Raw genomic sequence first — 13770 nt, forward strand, 5'->3', positions numbered from 1 at the left:
GGGAAGGTTTGAATGTATTCACATTCTCATTTACGCTTGCTATTCTGTTGTGTGTTTTAATTATACCTGTCCTAGTGGGTCTGAAGTGGTATCTCATTGTGGTTTTGATTTGCATTTTCCTAATGACCAATGATACTGAGATCTTTTCATGTGCTTATTGGCCATTTGCATATCTTCTGTGGAGATATATTTATTAAGTCCTTCGCCCATTTTTTTTTCCTTCGCCCATTTTTGAATTGGGCTGCTTCTCTATTTCTTTTTAAACAATTATTCTTTCTCCCCTAAAATTCCATACTCGCTCCCTTGGAAAATTTACCTTCCTGCTCTATCAGTGTGTACTTACATAAAGAAAATATGCTTACACATTCTTGAGCTATTTTTTTAAAGATTATATTTATTTATTCATGAGAAACACACAGAGAGAAGCAGAGACATAGGCCAGAGGGAGAAGCAGGCTCCCTGCGAGGAGCCTGATGCAGGACTTGTCCCAGGACCGCAGGATCACGCCCTGAGCCGAAGGCAGATGCTCAAGCACTGAGCCACCCAAGAGCCCCTACATTTATATATTTTTTATTTTTATTTTTATTTTTATTTTTTTCAGGATTTTATTTTATTTTTTTTAATTTATTTTTTATTGGTGTTCAATTTACTAACATACAGAATAACCCCCAGTGCCCGTCACCCATTCACTCCCACCCCCCGCCCTCCTCCCCTTCCACCCCCCCTAGTTCGTTTCCCAGAGTTAGCAGTCTTTACGTTCTGTCTCCCTTTCTGATATTTCCCACACATTTCTTCCCCCTTCCCTTATATTCCCTTTCACTATTATTTATATTCCCCAAATGAATGAGAACATATAATGTTTGTCCTTCTCCGACTGACTTACTTCACTCAATAATACCCTCCAGTTCCATCCACGTTGAAGCAAATGGTGGGTATTTGTCATTTCTAATAGCTGAGTAATATTCCATTGTATACATAAACCACATCTTCTTTATCCATTCATCTTTCGATGGACACCGAGGCTCCTTCCACAGTTTGGCTATCGTGGCCATTGCTGCTATAAACATCGGGGTGCAGGTGTCCCGGCGTTTCATTGCATTTGTATCTTTGGGGTAAATCCCCAACAGTGCAATTGCTGGGTCGTAGGGCAGATCTATTTTTAACTGTTTGAGGAACCTCCACACAGTTTTCCAGAGTGGCTGCACCAGTTCACATTCCCACCAACAGTGTATGAGGGTTCCCTTTTCTCCACATCCTCTCCAACATTTGTTGTTTCCTGCCTTGTTAATTTTCCCCATTCAAGCACTGAGCCACCCAGGAGCCCCTACATTTATATATTTTTAAATGATTTTATTTATTCATTCATGAGAGACAGAGAGAGACAGAGAGAGGCAGAGGCACAGGCAGAGGGAGAAGCAGGCTCTATGCAGGAAGCCTGATGTGGGTCTTGATCCTGGGTCTGCAGGATCATGCCCTGGGCTGAAGGCGGCCCTAAACCGCTGGGCCACCCAGGCTGCCCCACTTACACATTCTTGAGCTATTTTTATGCGTGTGTGTTAGGGGGTCACCCTTACCTGTGCGAAACAGATCTAGATCTCCACAGAGCAAATAACCTCAAACTCGAAGGCTGAGATCATTCTTGGTCTCACGGTTCTCATTCATGGTCATTTGCCAGTCACCATGGTGCTGTCCTCAGGAACAGCCTCAAGGAACCAAGGCTGATGGCAGATTTGGGGACATGGGCTTCTATTTAACTGAAGCAAGAAAGAAAAGAATCGCCTGCCTTGCTGTCCTGTGTCAGACAACAATGTGCTTTGAGAGGGCAGCGGGTGCCCCGGAGCCACGCGAGCGGGAGGGCGGGGAGGCTGAGCACCCGCCAGAGGAGAGGGCTGCGGAGCCACTCAGCTGCCTTCCCCTGGGGCCGCCCTGCCAGCCTCTGCCTTCACCCCTCTCGCGGGGCTGTGTCCCGTGGCCAACATGACTGGATAATACTCGGAGACTAATTTACAGACTTTTTTCATATTTTCCCCCTTTCACCTCCCTGCTGCTTCTTCTTTTTTTTAAAAGATTTTATTTATGTATGATAGACACAGAGAGGCAGAGACAGGCAGAGGGAGAAGCAGGCTCCATGCAGGGAGCCCGACGTGGGACTCGATCCTGGGACCCCAGGATCACGCGCTGGGCGGAAGGCAGATGCTCAACCGCTGAGCTACCCAGGGATCCCTCACCTCCCGTCTTTTAATCAGATGGTTGGCTCTGGTCCACACTTTCAGGAAAAGGAGATAACTGACTAAAATGCAGAAACACCCTATCAATGACTTATTTTTGTGCTCCCATAACCCGGATACTTGGGGGGAGCTTAGAAGATGCTGGATCTGAACAAAATGCCTGGTGGGTAAGGGGTGTGCTTTCCTTTTACCTCCAAACTTGAAAAGAGATTCTCCTGGGCTGAGGTGGGGATGCGGAGAGCTGAGGTCGGTACAGGGACAAGATCGTGGATGGGGTGTGGGGCCCAGAGCAGTCGGGGCAGTGCCCTCCTTTCCGGGAGAGCCTGAGTGGTGGTGAGGCCCCCGGAGGGAACAGCTCGGTGAGGTGTGCCAGGACCAATAACGGCCTGTCCCGAAATGCCCACATTCTAATTCCACAGTGCACGTGTGTTACCTTACATGGCAAGGGGGACTTGGCGGAGGGGCTTACGGTAAGGATCTTGAGATGGGGAAAATGAGCCTGGAGTACTCAGGTGGATGCTGTGTAACCCCTAGAGGCCTGCAAGAGGGAGGCAGGTGAGCAGGATCTCTGGCAATGTGATGGTCTCACCTGCTGGCTTGGAAGATAGAAAGTATCCGGAGTCCAGGCATGCAGGGGGCTTCCAGAAGGTGGCAAAAGCAAGTTAAACTGACTTTTTCCTCTGGCGCTTCCAGGAGGAACCAGCCCTGCTGATGCTTTAATTGTAGTGCATCAGACCCATTTTGGAACTTCTGACCACTACACATTCATGTTGTTTGTAGTGATTTGTTACAGAGGCACCTGGGGAGAGGGACAGTGGGGTGGGGGGAGGCTGGGATGCCCGGAGTCTGGCCCCAGGTGCGTCCCAGCAGCAGCAGGAAGCCAGCAGGACAGCTTAAGAAGCCATAACACATAGGGCCAAGGGAAGTCCCAGCACTGACTGTGTGGATTGGTGACCAAGGACCCAGTGCCCTGGCAGGACGGGAGCACCCCAGAATTTCCTTGTCACAGTCCGAAGGAAGCCTTGTTCCCTCCAAGTAACATTAAATGTGTGTCACCCAACCTCATTGAGAACTGAAAAATTAAATCAAGTAGGTGATCATTCTCATACACTGAACACGGAGGCTGAAATGCTTACTCTGTACATAATGTTTTCATTTCAGGTGGAGGGGAAGGAGCATCCACTGTGAGCTCTGCGCTTTATGTGTGTTCTAGTGAGTTTTCACAATCCAGTGAGATAAGTATCCCTCATCATTGATTCAATTTGCTCCTGAAAATGTGCCAGGTAGAGGATTTGCAAAATGAGACTATATTCCATTATTTTTAAATACAAGATGTTATAGTGAGCTCCAGTCTTATCCAAAAATTACAATCAACTCGCTCCAAATATCACCGAACGTCTTATCTATACAGCCATTCATCATGGGTTTTATATTAAGCATTAAGAACACCAGTCGTCTATTAAACACAGTAGTTATTTTGTGTTTGATACAGAATACTGTGCAGTATTACATACCGACTCTATTTTCCTTCTACATTGAAGTCAACTATAATGAAAATAACCGGTAAGCATCTGTGGTAGAGATACACAATGGGTGCAGGGAGCTCTCTGCCTTTCTGCAGGGTGCACGTCTGAGATGACCGTGGGGCTCTCGACAGCGTCCAGGCCAGGCGCAGCTGCACACCGTAGCTGCTTCTCAGCCATGTCCCTGAGAATTCCTCAAAACCTGGGTGCCCGTAGCATTCATGACCGATTTGGGACATATTTTTGTTGGGGGAAAGAGAGGGTACTGCTGATAATCTTGATAATCACGCTGGGATAATAGGAAAAACTGGAACTCTCTGGGGCAAAGGGGCATCTGTGGTCATTAGAGCAGTTCTGAACTTCAGAGACTGTATTTTGCATTTTATGGTAAACACATGGATAGTAAGAGTCCAGGGTTTTCTTATTCCTGTTTTTCAGGCAAGAGAAAGCAGGATCGAAAGAGAGTAAGCCAAGGCCCAGGGTCCCACAGGGTAGAAATCCCGACCTTCTCCACACTTCGTGCTGTGGTTTTTGTAAGTGGTTTCATAGACTTTAACTTGGACCTCTTTCCTGAGACCCCAGGGAGTCTGTTCCAGCCTCACAAAAGGCGTGGGGAAGCCGAGGGCTACTCTTCCCCCCTGCCCCTGGCTTACAGCCTCTGCTGCTGACTTTAAGGGGCTGGTGGAGGGTCCTTCATCTGGAGTGCCTGGGTCTCCATCAGAGGCTTCTCAACCGCAGGGAAGACGACAGTCATTCTACTGATGAAGAGCCATCAATCCATGCATCAGTCCTTTATTACCTTTTGCTTGGAACCACAGTTCTGTTCAGAACCCCTCTGTTACTTTGCTAGCGCTGCCATAACAAAGCATCATGAGCTGGGTGGCTTAAAACAATAGAAACATATTCTCTCCCAGTTCGGGGACCCGAAGTCTAAAGTCAGGGTATTGGTTGGTGGGGTCGTGCTCCCTTCAAAGGCTCTAGAGGAGAATCCTTCCCTGCCCCTGCCAGCTGCAGGTGGTTCTGGTGTTCAGGGGCTCCGGGCAGCCTGCCTCCATCAGAACCCCTGTCTTCATGTGGCCATCCTCCGTGGGTGTCTGTGTCTCTACGGGGGCCTCCTTATGAGGCTATTGGTCATTGGATTTCAGAGCCACCCTAATCCTGTATGACCTCATTTCAAATACTTGCATCTGCAAAGATCTTATTTCCAAAAGTGATCACATTCTGAAGTTTCCAGCAGACATTCACTGGGTGGGTGGGAGGCCTAGGGGTTACTATTCAACCCAGCAACACCCCTTCAACTTCTCACAAAATCACCACCTCTGTGTTCCTGCCAAGGCATGACCTAGAGTGAAACATCACTGAACTATATATGGGGAGAGTCTCGGGTGCCACAGTTTGGTGGCAAAAGATGGGGTCGAGGAGGGCCAGGGAACTTGTCTGGAAACTATGTTGGCTTGGCTCTTATTACAAGATTGGAGAAAAGTCCATTTCTTTACATGACTAGAGGTTAAGGGGTCGGGGTTTCTAGTGGAAATTTGGGATCCTTAAGAGTGCCCAGAGCCGAGGCATCTGGCCAGCTTAGTCAGTAAAACATGCAACTTTTGATCTCAGGGTTGTGCGTTCAAGCCCCACGTTGGCCTAGAGTTTACTTAACACAAACAAAAAACAGCTCTCTAGAGCCATTTTTTGCCATCACCACTATTAGGAGAGTTCTTTAGAATGAAGAAATTCTTCTCCACCTTCTTCCCAAGTTCGGAGTTGGTCACCTCAGGCATAGCAGGGTATGGGTATGGAGCTCTGAAACTCTGCACCTTACCGCATGGCATAGTCATTCAAAATGTATTGAGAGCAGGTACTGTTCTAGGCACTGGGCAAGAGCAGGAAACAAAACAGGCAAGGATTCTGGTGCTTCAAGAGCTGACGTTCTCTTGTGGGAGGCAGACAAGACAAATAACAAAAATATGCACTGCATAAAATGATGATACACACCGTGGAGAAAAATAAAGCAAGGAAGGTGGATAAGCAAGGAAGGAGAAATCAAGAGGGTGACATTTCCATAAAGCCTGAAAGGGAAGAGGGACTGAACCATAAAGGTATCAAGGGGAAAAACATTCCAGGCAAAGGAAACAGCAAGTGCAAAGGTCCTGAGGTGGGAACATGCCTGTGTGTCCCGAGGAATAGGGAAGACACCAGTTTAGTTAGAGTAGGGCTGACAAGGAGGAGGGTAGAAAGAGATAAGGCTTGTCAAAGACTTGAGCAGTAAGGGATTTAGCATTGTCCAAGGAAAATTGCATTTTTGGGATTAAAAAAAAACAAGAAATGTAAAGTATTTGATGGAGAGGAAAATAGATGTAACTATCTTTGATGAGGTCAGGTGCCCTTTTCATAGCTCAAGAGTGGCAAGGGTGGGAGAAGAAGAGGAGGGAGCAAGAGTAGAGGGGAGTAGAGAGAGGAAAGGAAGGAGATGGGCAAGCTAGCCCAGCCCAGCCTGGCTCTGTCTGGTCTCTCCAACACACCCGGATCTCTTTGCTGGTCCCCCTCTGCCCACAGTGGCTGCCCCGTACAGGACATCCAGAAACCATGAGGAACTGGGCTGTCCAGCTCGGCCACTACTCCAAGGCACTTCTTCCATCTGCCCTGCCTGCAGGTTCACCTTTGACAGCCACCAGCCAGCTCCTAGCGGGAAGGCAAGATGGGGTCGTATTTTCCTGACCCTAATGGAGAGGGAGAAATTATAGGGGACCTGGTTTATTTATCCAGTGTTTGTTCATTGAGCAAATACCTCTTGAAGTCCTATTATGTGCCAGGCACTGCTACCAAGGATCAGACATCCTTGCCCCTACACCCAAGGACCTTATATGCCTGCTATGAATGAAGGGCACACTATTCCGCTGTTGAGGCTGCATTTTTTCTCATCTGAACGAAATGGGCTGAAATGAGCACATAATTGCCTGAACACCCTCTGGGCACCACTGAAGACCTATGTGTTGGTACTTCAGGCTGAAAAGGAGGAGACTCCAATGAGGATGCCCTAAGAGTCCATCCCAACCAAGGCTGTGATATCCTTTAAGAATCAACACTTTAGAGGATGAGCCATTATGTTCCTCAACAGCTGGCATCTTTTTATTCCTCACTTCTCCACTATGCTACTATGAGGAGACTCCGTTTCTTGCTCGCTCCCTCCAAAGAACCTGCTTTAAAAAAAAAAAAAAAAAAACTATATCTATGTCTATGTCTATGTCTATCTATATTTATTTTAGAGAGAGAGAGAGTGCAAGCAGGAGGAGGGGCAGAGGGATAAGGAGAGAGAGAATCTCAAGCAGACTCTGTGCCAAGCGCAGAGCCTTATGTGGGGCTCCATCTCATGACTCTGAGACCATGACCTGAGCTGAAATCAAGAGTCGGGTGCTGAACCAACTGAACCACCCAGGTGCCCCTCCAAAGAACCTGCTCCTCAAGACTCAAAGATTTTTGTCTCAAATTCACACCACCTGAGAGAGGAGATCTGACAGGTCAGCATTCTACTTCCAGCACAGTATGACTTTGGGCTGAGATCATGGACAAGGACACTGAGGCATGGATAGGTAGCTCTGATGGGTCAGGCTCTCATTCCTGGTCAAACTAGCTGTGGCCAGCGCACTGATCTCACAGCGTACACTTCGATGTTACATTTACCTGTAGCCAGACTTTCACTCAGGAAGTGGTAGAAATGATGGGCACAGTGAGGTTTCCCTATCAAAACTCCTGCTGGCTTTTTTTGAAGAATTTGACAGACTGATCTGAAAACACCTGTGAGAATCCAAAGGACCCTAGAATAATAAAGAGAAAAAAATCTCAAAAAAGAAGGGCAAAATTGGAAGACTCAGACATTTCAGTTTCAAACTTTGCTACACAACTGTAGTAATCAAGACAGTGTAATGCTAGCATAGGGACAGACATGTACATTTGTGGAATAAAATCGAGAATCCAGAAGTAAGCCTCACCTTTATGGTCAGTTGATACTCCACAAGGATGCCAAGACCATTCAATAATGAAATAATAGTCTTTTCAACAGAGCGTGCCCAGCCAAATGGATTTCCACATGCAAAACAACAAAGTTGGACCCCTACTTCATGTCATGTTAAAAAACTAATTCAAAAGAGATTATAGACTTAAATGTAAGAATTAAACTATAAAACTATTAAGAGAAAACAGAAGAGCAAATCTTTGTTTACTCTTCTATTTGATCATAATAGGACACCAAAAGCCCCGTGACAAAAGAAAAAAATAAATAAAATTGTACTTCATCAAAATTTAAAACATTTGTGCTTCAAAGGGCACCACCAGGAAAGTGAAAAGACAACCCCCAGAATAGGAGAAAAAATTTGCATGTTAAAGACTTGTATCCAGGATACGTAAAAAGAAGTGTGCACTAAACAATAAGAATGCAGATAACCTAACTTTAAAATGAGGAAAGGATTTTCAAAAGCATTGCTCCAAAGAAAATATGCAAAGTGGTCCATTAGCACAGAAAACAATGCTTAACATCACTAGCATCAAGAGAAAATATTGATGCATTTAGCTATATAAAAGTTGTTTTGAATAATCTGCTCTGCACATACCACCATAACAAATTTTAATACCAAACTCATCTGGAGAAAAGATACAGGCAGTTCCTATCCCAGAGCAAGGGCTAATCTCCTTAACCTGTTAGGAGCTTTTACAAGTAATCATCATAATAACAAATACCACATTTTAGAGAGGAAAACAGGCAAAGGACGTGAATAGAGATTTCTATTGTAAAAAGAAATGTTATTTTCTTGACAGAGAGTGTGTGTGTATATGTATGCACTGGTGAGCCCCAGCAGGAAGTGGGGAGTAGGCAGGGAGAGGGGGAGAGAGGGAGAGAGGGAGGATCAAGCAGGCTCTGCCCAGGGTGCAACCCAATTGGTGGGGGAGGGAAGGGGAGCCGGGAAGGCTCCATCTCACCACCCTGAGACCATGACCTGAGCTGAAATCAAGAGTCCGATACTTGATCTACTGAGTTACCCAGGCGCTCCTGTAGAAAGAAATTTTAAAACTACATTTAAAAAGATGTTTATTTTCAATAATAAGTGGTATATGGATTACAACCTCATTGAGAAACCAATCTCCCTGATCAAAATGGTAAAGATCAATAATTCTGATAACACCATGAGAATTCAGGAATAACTTTCATACACTGCTAGGAGAAACCAATGAAGGGTAATTTGGCTATATACATCAAGATTGCAAGCACTACATACCCTCTGAATCAGCAGTTCCAATATTGAGAAAGTGTTCAGGGGAAGCTGTACATACTTAACAACCAACTATCCTCCAAAATAAGGGAATGGGGGCCTTTAATCTGTAGACAGTGCCAGTTTTAATGGTGTAAATACTTCTACATAGTTCATTTCAAGCTGCTCTCCTAACATCAGCCAGTGCTCAGAGTTCCTGAAATTTTAACAAATGGCTCTCAAAAGCCCTTGTGAGCCTGCAACAACACCTATTAAATATTCATCAGAATATGCAAAAGAATATATGCAAAATTGTACCATTATGTATAATAACAGAGAACTGCTTAAATTAATGATTAGATCATAAATTTATTTTATTTTTTAAAGGTTTTATCTATTTATTTATTTTACACATACAGAGAGAGAGAGAGCAAGAGAGAGAGCACAAGCAGGGGGAGAAGCAGTGAGAGAGGGAGAAGTAGACTCCCCACTGGGCAGGGAGCCTGATGTGGGCCTTGAACCCAGGACCCTGGGATCATGACCTGAACCAAAGGCATATACAACTGACTAAGCCACCCAGGTACCCTATCATAAAGTTATTTTAAAAATTTGAGAAAGCTCTTTATTGATCTGGAACAACTTCTGAGCTATATTACTTAAGTTAAAAAAAACCAAGGGGCATCTGGGTGGCTCAGTCAGTTTAAGTGGGGCTTACCATGGGACTGGGGCAGGTGGAGAGCTTTTTTCATTTCCTCTCCACCTCTCAGGGATTACGGTCTTTCACTGCCTGATGGTCAACATTTTGACAACTATCGTTACGTATTTTGTTGAGTTTCTTGGTTGGGTTGGACAGAAGGGTGAATTCAGTCCTCGTTATTCCGTGTTGGCTGGAAATAGGAGTCCAATAATGGTTATCAAGAGAAATATATGGTAGACTATATTTGTGACTTCAGGATAGGGAAAGATTTCTTAATGAAGCATTAAACATTGATCATTTAAAAATGATTAAAATTTTACGTTAAAGTAAGGCCCTATAAAGAAAGTGAAAATATAAGTCACAGAAGGGGAAAAGATATCTGGAGTACATACAATAAACAAACGACTCCTAAATAGACTGTATGGGGGGGGGGGCGGAAATGTTGCAAATCAAGATCTAAAAATCAGACAACCCAAGATAGCAAAAGCCATGAATAGGTACCACTCAAAAAGAAACTCTAAATAGTCCATAATCTTATAAAGTGGTGCTTAACTCATTAGTAATCAAGGAAATGCAAGTTAATATTGAAATGTCAAAATTTGCTGAAATAGACCAAAAAAAATGTAAAAACCAACTCCAAGGTTGTTTGTTTGTTTGTGTTTGTTTGTTGGAGTTTGTTAACTCCAAGGTTAACAAAGTATGGTCCAGCAAAAACTCTGTTCTTCTGCTTGTGGGAGTAAAAGGTAAGGTAACTGTTTTAGAAAACAGTTTGGTATTTTCTAGCAAAGTCTAAGATACACAAACCTCATGATCCAGCCAATCCACTTATGGGTCTGTACCATTCAGAACCTCATGCATACATGTAACAAGATTTAGGTTCAGGAATGTTCACAGCAGCATCTTTCATAATAACCAGATAATAAAAAGCACTGAAATGTCCATCAACCTAAAATGGATAAATTATGATATATATTCTTATGATAGTAACCATAAAAATCAGTGAGCTAGGTCATATACAACAATGTGAATAAAGCTTAACCTTGTAATTTTGAGGAAAAAGAGGCCAGATTCTAAATAAAGCATTTGGTATGATTCTATTCATAAAATTCAGAAACGGTGAGACGAAGCATAATATTTAGAGATGTGCTCTTAAGTAGCAAAACTGTAAATAAAATAACATAAATGTTTCTCTTAAAAAGTAATTCATATCAAAATGGAAATTACATGAAATGATACATGAAAAACACTCAACCCATTATTTGGTGCATAATCTATGCTCAATAAATTTTAGCTAAAACTACTTACCTTTGTCCTAAAACCCAGTCCTTTTCCTGGCAAACAGCATGTACTTGAGTTGGGGGTGAGAAGGTGATAAGGTAGCCAATTAACTCCAAGATGAGTGTCCTAATGATCAAGACAGTGACCTACCACTTAGCCTACTTGTTATAGACTCTAAAATGGCATGTATTTCTCCTGAGGCATTTCTTTTTGTGTGAAATATATGTGTTCTCAATCATAACTATTGATTTCATATCCAGCCTTTTCTTACAGTCAATGAGAAAATATATTCAGCCAAGGCAAGTAAATGGGCGTTTAAGAGATCAGCCCAAACATTGGAATAAATTTCTTGAAAGTGACTGGAACCAAGTTGGAAGAGAAAGATGAGGTCTATGGTCAAGGGGAACTTGGAGAGGCACAGACTCTCTTGACAATGCAGTCTGTTTATGGATAATGTTGCAATTCATAAATAAAAGGAAAAAAAACAAAGGCAACCTCAGCTTTCAGCTAGAGTTGAGTAAGGAAGTTGGTGGCATCATTTTGGAAGTGCAAGGGGAAAACAAAAGGGCGAGGACCCGGAACAGGTAACCATCAGTGTCTTTGTGCCATGTGCTCCTTGCTGAACCGTATGTGTTACCTGGAGTTATCTCTAGCATACCAAAAATGTAGGAGCCATAGAATCTTAAGCACATTTTTAAAAAATATTTTATTTTTATTTATTTACTCATGAGAGACAGAGAGAGAGAGAGGCAGAGACATAGGCAGAGAGAGAGAAGCAGGCTGCATGCAGGGAGCCCAATGTGGGACTCAATTCCAGGACTCTGGGATCATGCCCTGGGCCGAAGGCAGGCGCTCAACCGCTGAGCCACCCAGGCATCCCTCTTAAGCAAATTTTTAAAAGGCAATGTACATAGGAAGCTGTAACATATAGAGAGTGCTTTCTGCATTGTAAGCATTTTTCCAGGACTAGCACATTGAATGCTCGTGACACTAGGAAATTATAGATGAAGTCCTTGAGGAAAAGAAAAGTTTAAATAATTTATCAAAGGTTACACAATTACCAGTTAAAGTGCTGGAGCTAGGTTTGAAGCCAAATGCTCTTAGAGTCACAGCCACTAACTATACCGTCAGCTATACTGCCCGTGTAGACAGTACGCCTTTGTAAAACATGAAAACCATGAGCTCAGCACCTGGATAGCAAGAATAATTACTAAAACTCGAGTCATTAGGTATACCTAATTAATAAAACTCTTCTGTAAACCACGTTGTGAATTACACAGATGATTTGGAAGTTTGTGTATTAGTTAAGATTGTCTTTGGCTGCAAGCATAGGGTTTACTTGTCTTGCTTATCAAGAAGGCTAGGGGCAGATGGTCCAAGGCTAGGATTATAACACAGTGATTCCAACACAGGGCGTGGGCTCCTTCTGCATTGTGGCCCTTCCCTGTGTCACTTGTAGTTCTCTTCCACAGCAGTGCAAGATCACTGCTATACCTTCACTCATGATGTTTGTGTTCCAGGATGGAAGAAATGGGGAGGAACAAGACAAAAGTCAGAAGTCTGAAGGGCATGGTTAGCTGAAGCTCTCTCCTTAAAAGCTTTGTTAGAAAGTTCACCCAAGTCTTTCTGTTTATATGCCCTCAGCTGCTTCTCTGTCAATCCTAGAAAGTGAATAGGAAAACAAGGGGTGCAAATGGGAGCCAGGTTGGTCAAGGATTGGTGTGGGTCACAGGATGACTTACTCTTAGAGCCAAATGTGATAGTTACAGCTCTGCTCCTGGGAGATATTTATGGTGGTTTCAGGACAGAAGGCCAACTATCGCTGCCTATTATCCAAGGAATGAATACAGAATTGCTATCACTTGCCTGGGCCTGTCAATGGCAATATTCCCTATTATAAGGGACTTGTAGCTATTAGCAGGCAAAACCGTCCTAGGGGAAGGGCCATCTACTTTTACTTATTCGGCATTCATTTCTAAATCCACTAACAACACCTGATGTTTCTTTGAAAAACTATTCCTGTCCTAATCTTAGTCTCTGGATTTGGTTAGGGTAATATCCAGGCTTGGCCAGTCAGTACACTCCATTTCCTTGGTTGCAGTGGTTATCAGTTCAGGGATAGCTGGGTGACTCAAATGAGCTAGTTAAGACTCCACACCAGAACTTTCGTTGCAGCAATTGGAATGAGTGAACTTTTCCCCTCAGATTGCTATCTGGAAGAATCAGGTGAGTGTGGAATTGCTGGGAGCAACTACATGGCAGATTTTGCATAAACTTAAAGTCAGAACACAGTGGGGCATCTGATGGCTCAGTGGGTTAGGCATCCAGCTCTTGATTTCAGCTCACGTCATGATTTCAGGGTCGTGGGATCGGGCCCATGTTGGGCTCTTTGCTGAGTGAGGAGCCTGCCTAAGATTCTCTCTCTCTCTCCCTGTCTCTCTGCCCCTACCTTTGCTCACACACGCATTCTCTCTCCTCTCTCTCAAAATAAAAATAAAGTCAGAACAGAGGAAGGCAGAACCAAGAGATCTAAGGAAATACCGAGACTTTATGATGTTGTTTGAACCCCTGAATCCATCTCTATTTGAAACCCCATAACCTGGTTTTTCATATGCAAGCCATAAATTCCTTTAAAAAAAAGCTATTAGTAGTTGAATTTGATTCCTACTATCTGCACTTGAAAGAAACTTCAGTAATATGCAGCCAGACTACATCATTGCTGATTCCTCAAATCCCGGTGGCCCTCTGTCTTCACACACACAATACAGTCACTCAGAGACTCATGTGGGCTTGATCCTCTCTTTTTT

The sequence above is a fragment of the Canis lupus genome, chromosome 10, assembly GCF_048164855.1.
Source record: "Canis lupus baileyi chromosome 10, mCanLup2.hap1, whole genome shotgun sequence".
NCBI classification, from domain to species: domain Eukaryota; kingdom Metazoa; phylum Chordata; class Mammalia; order Carnivora; family Canidae; genus Canis; species Canis lupus.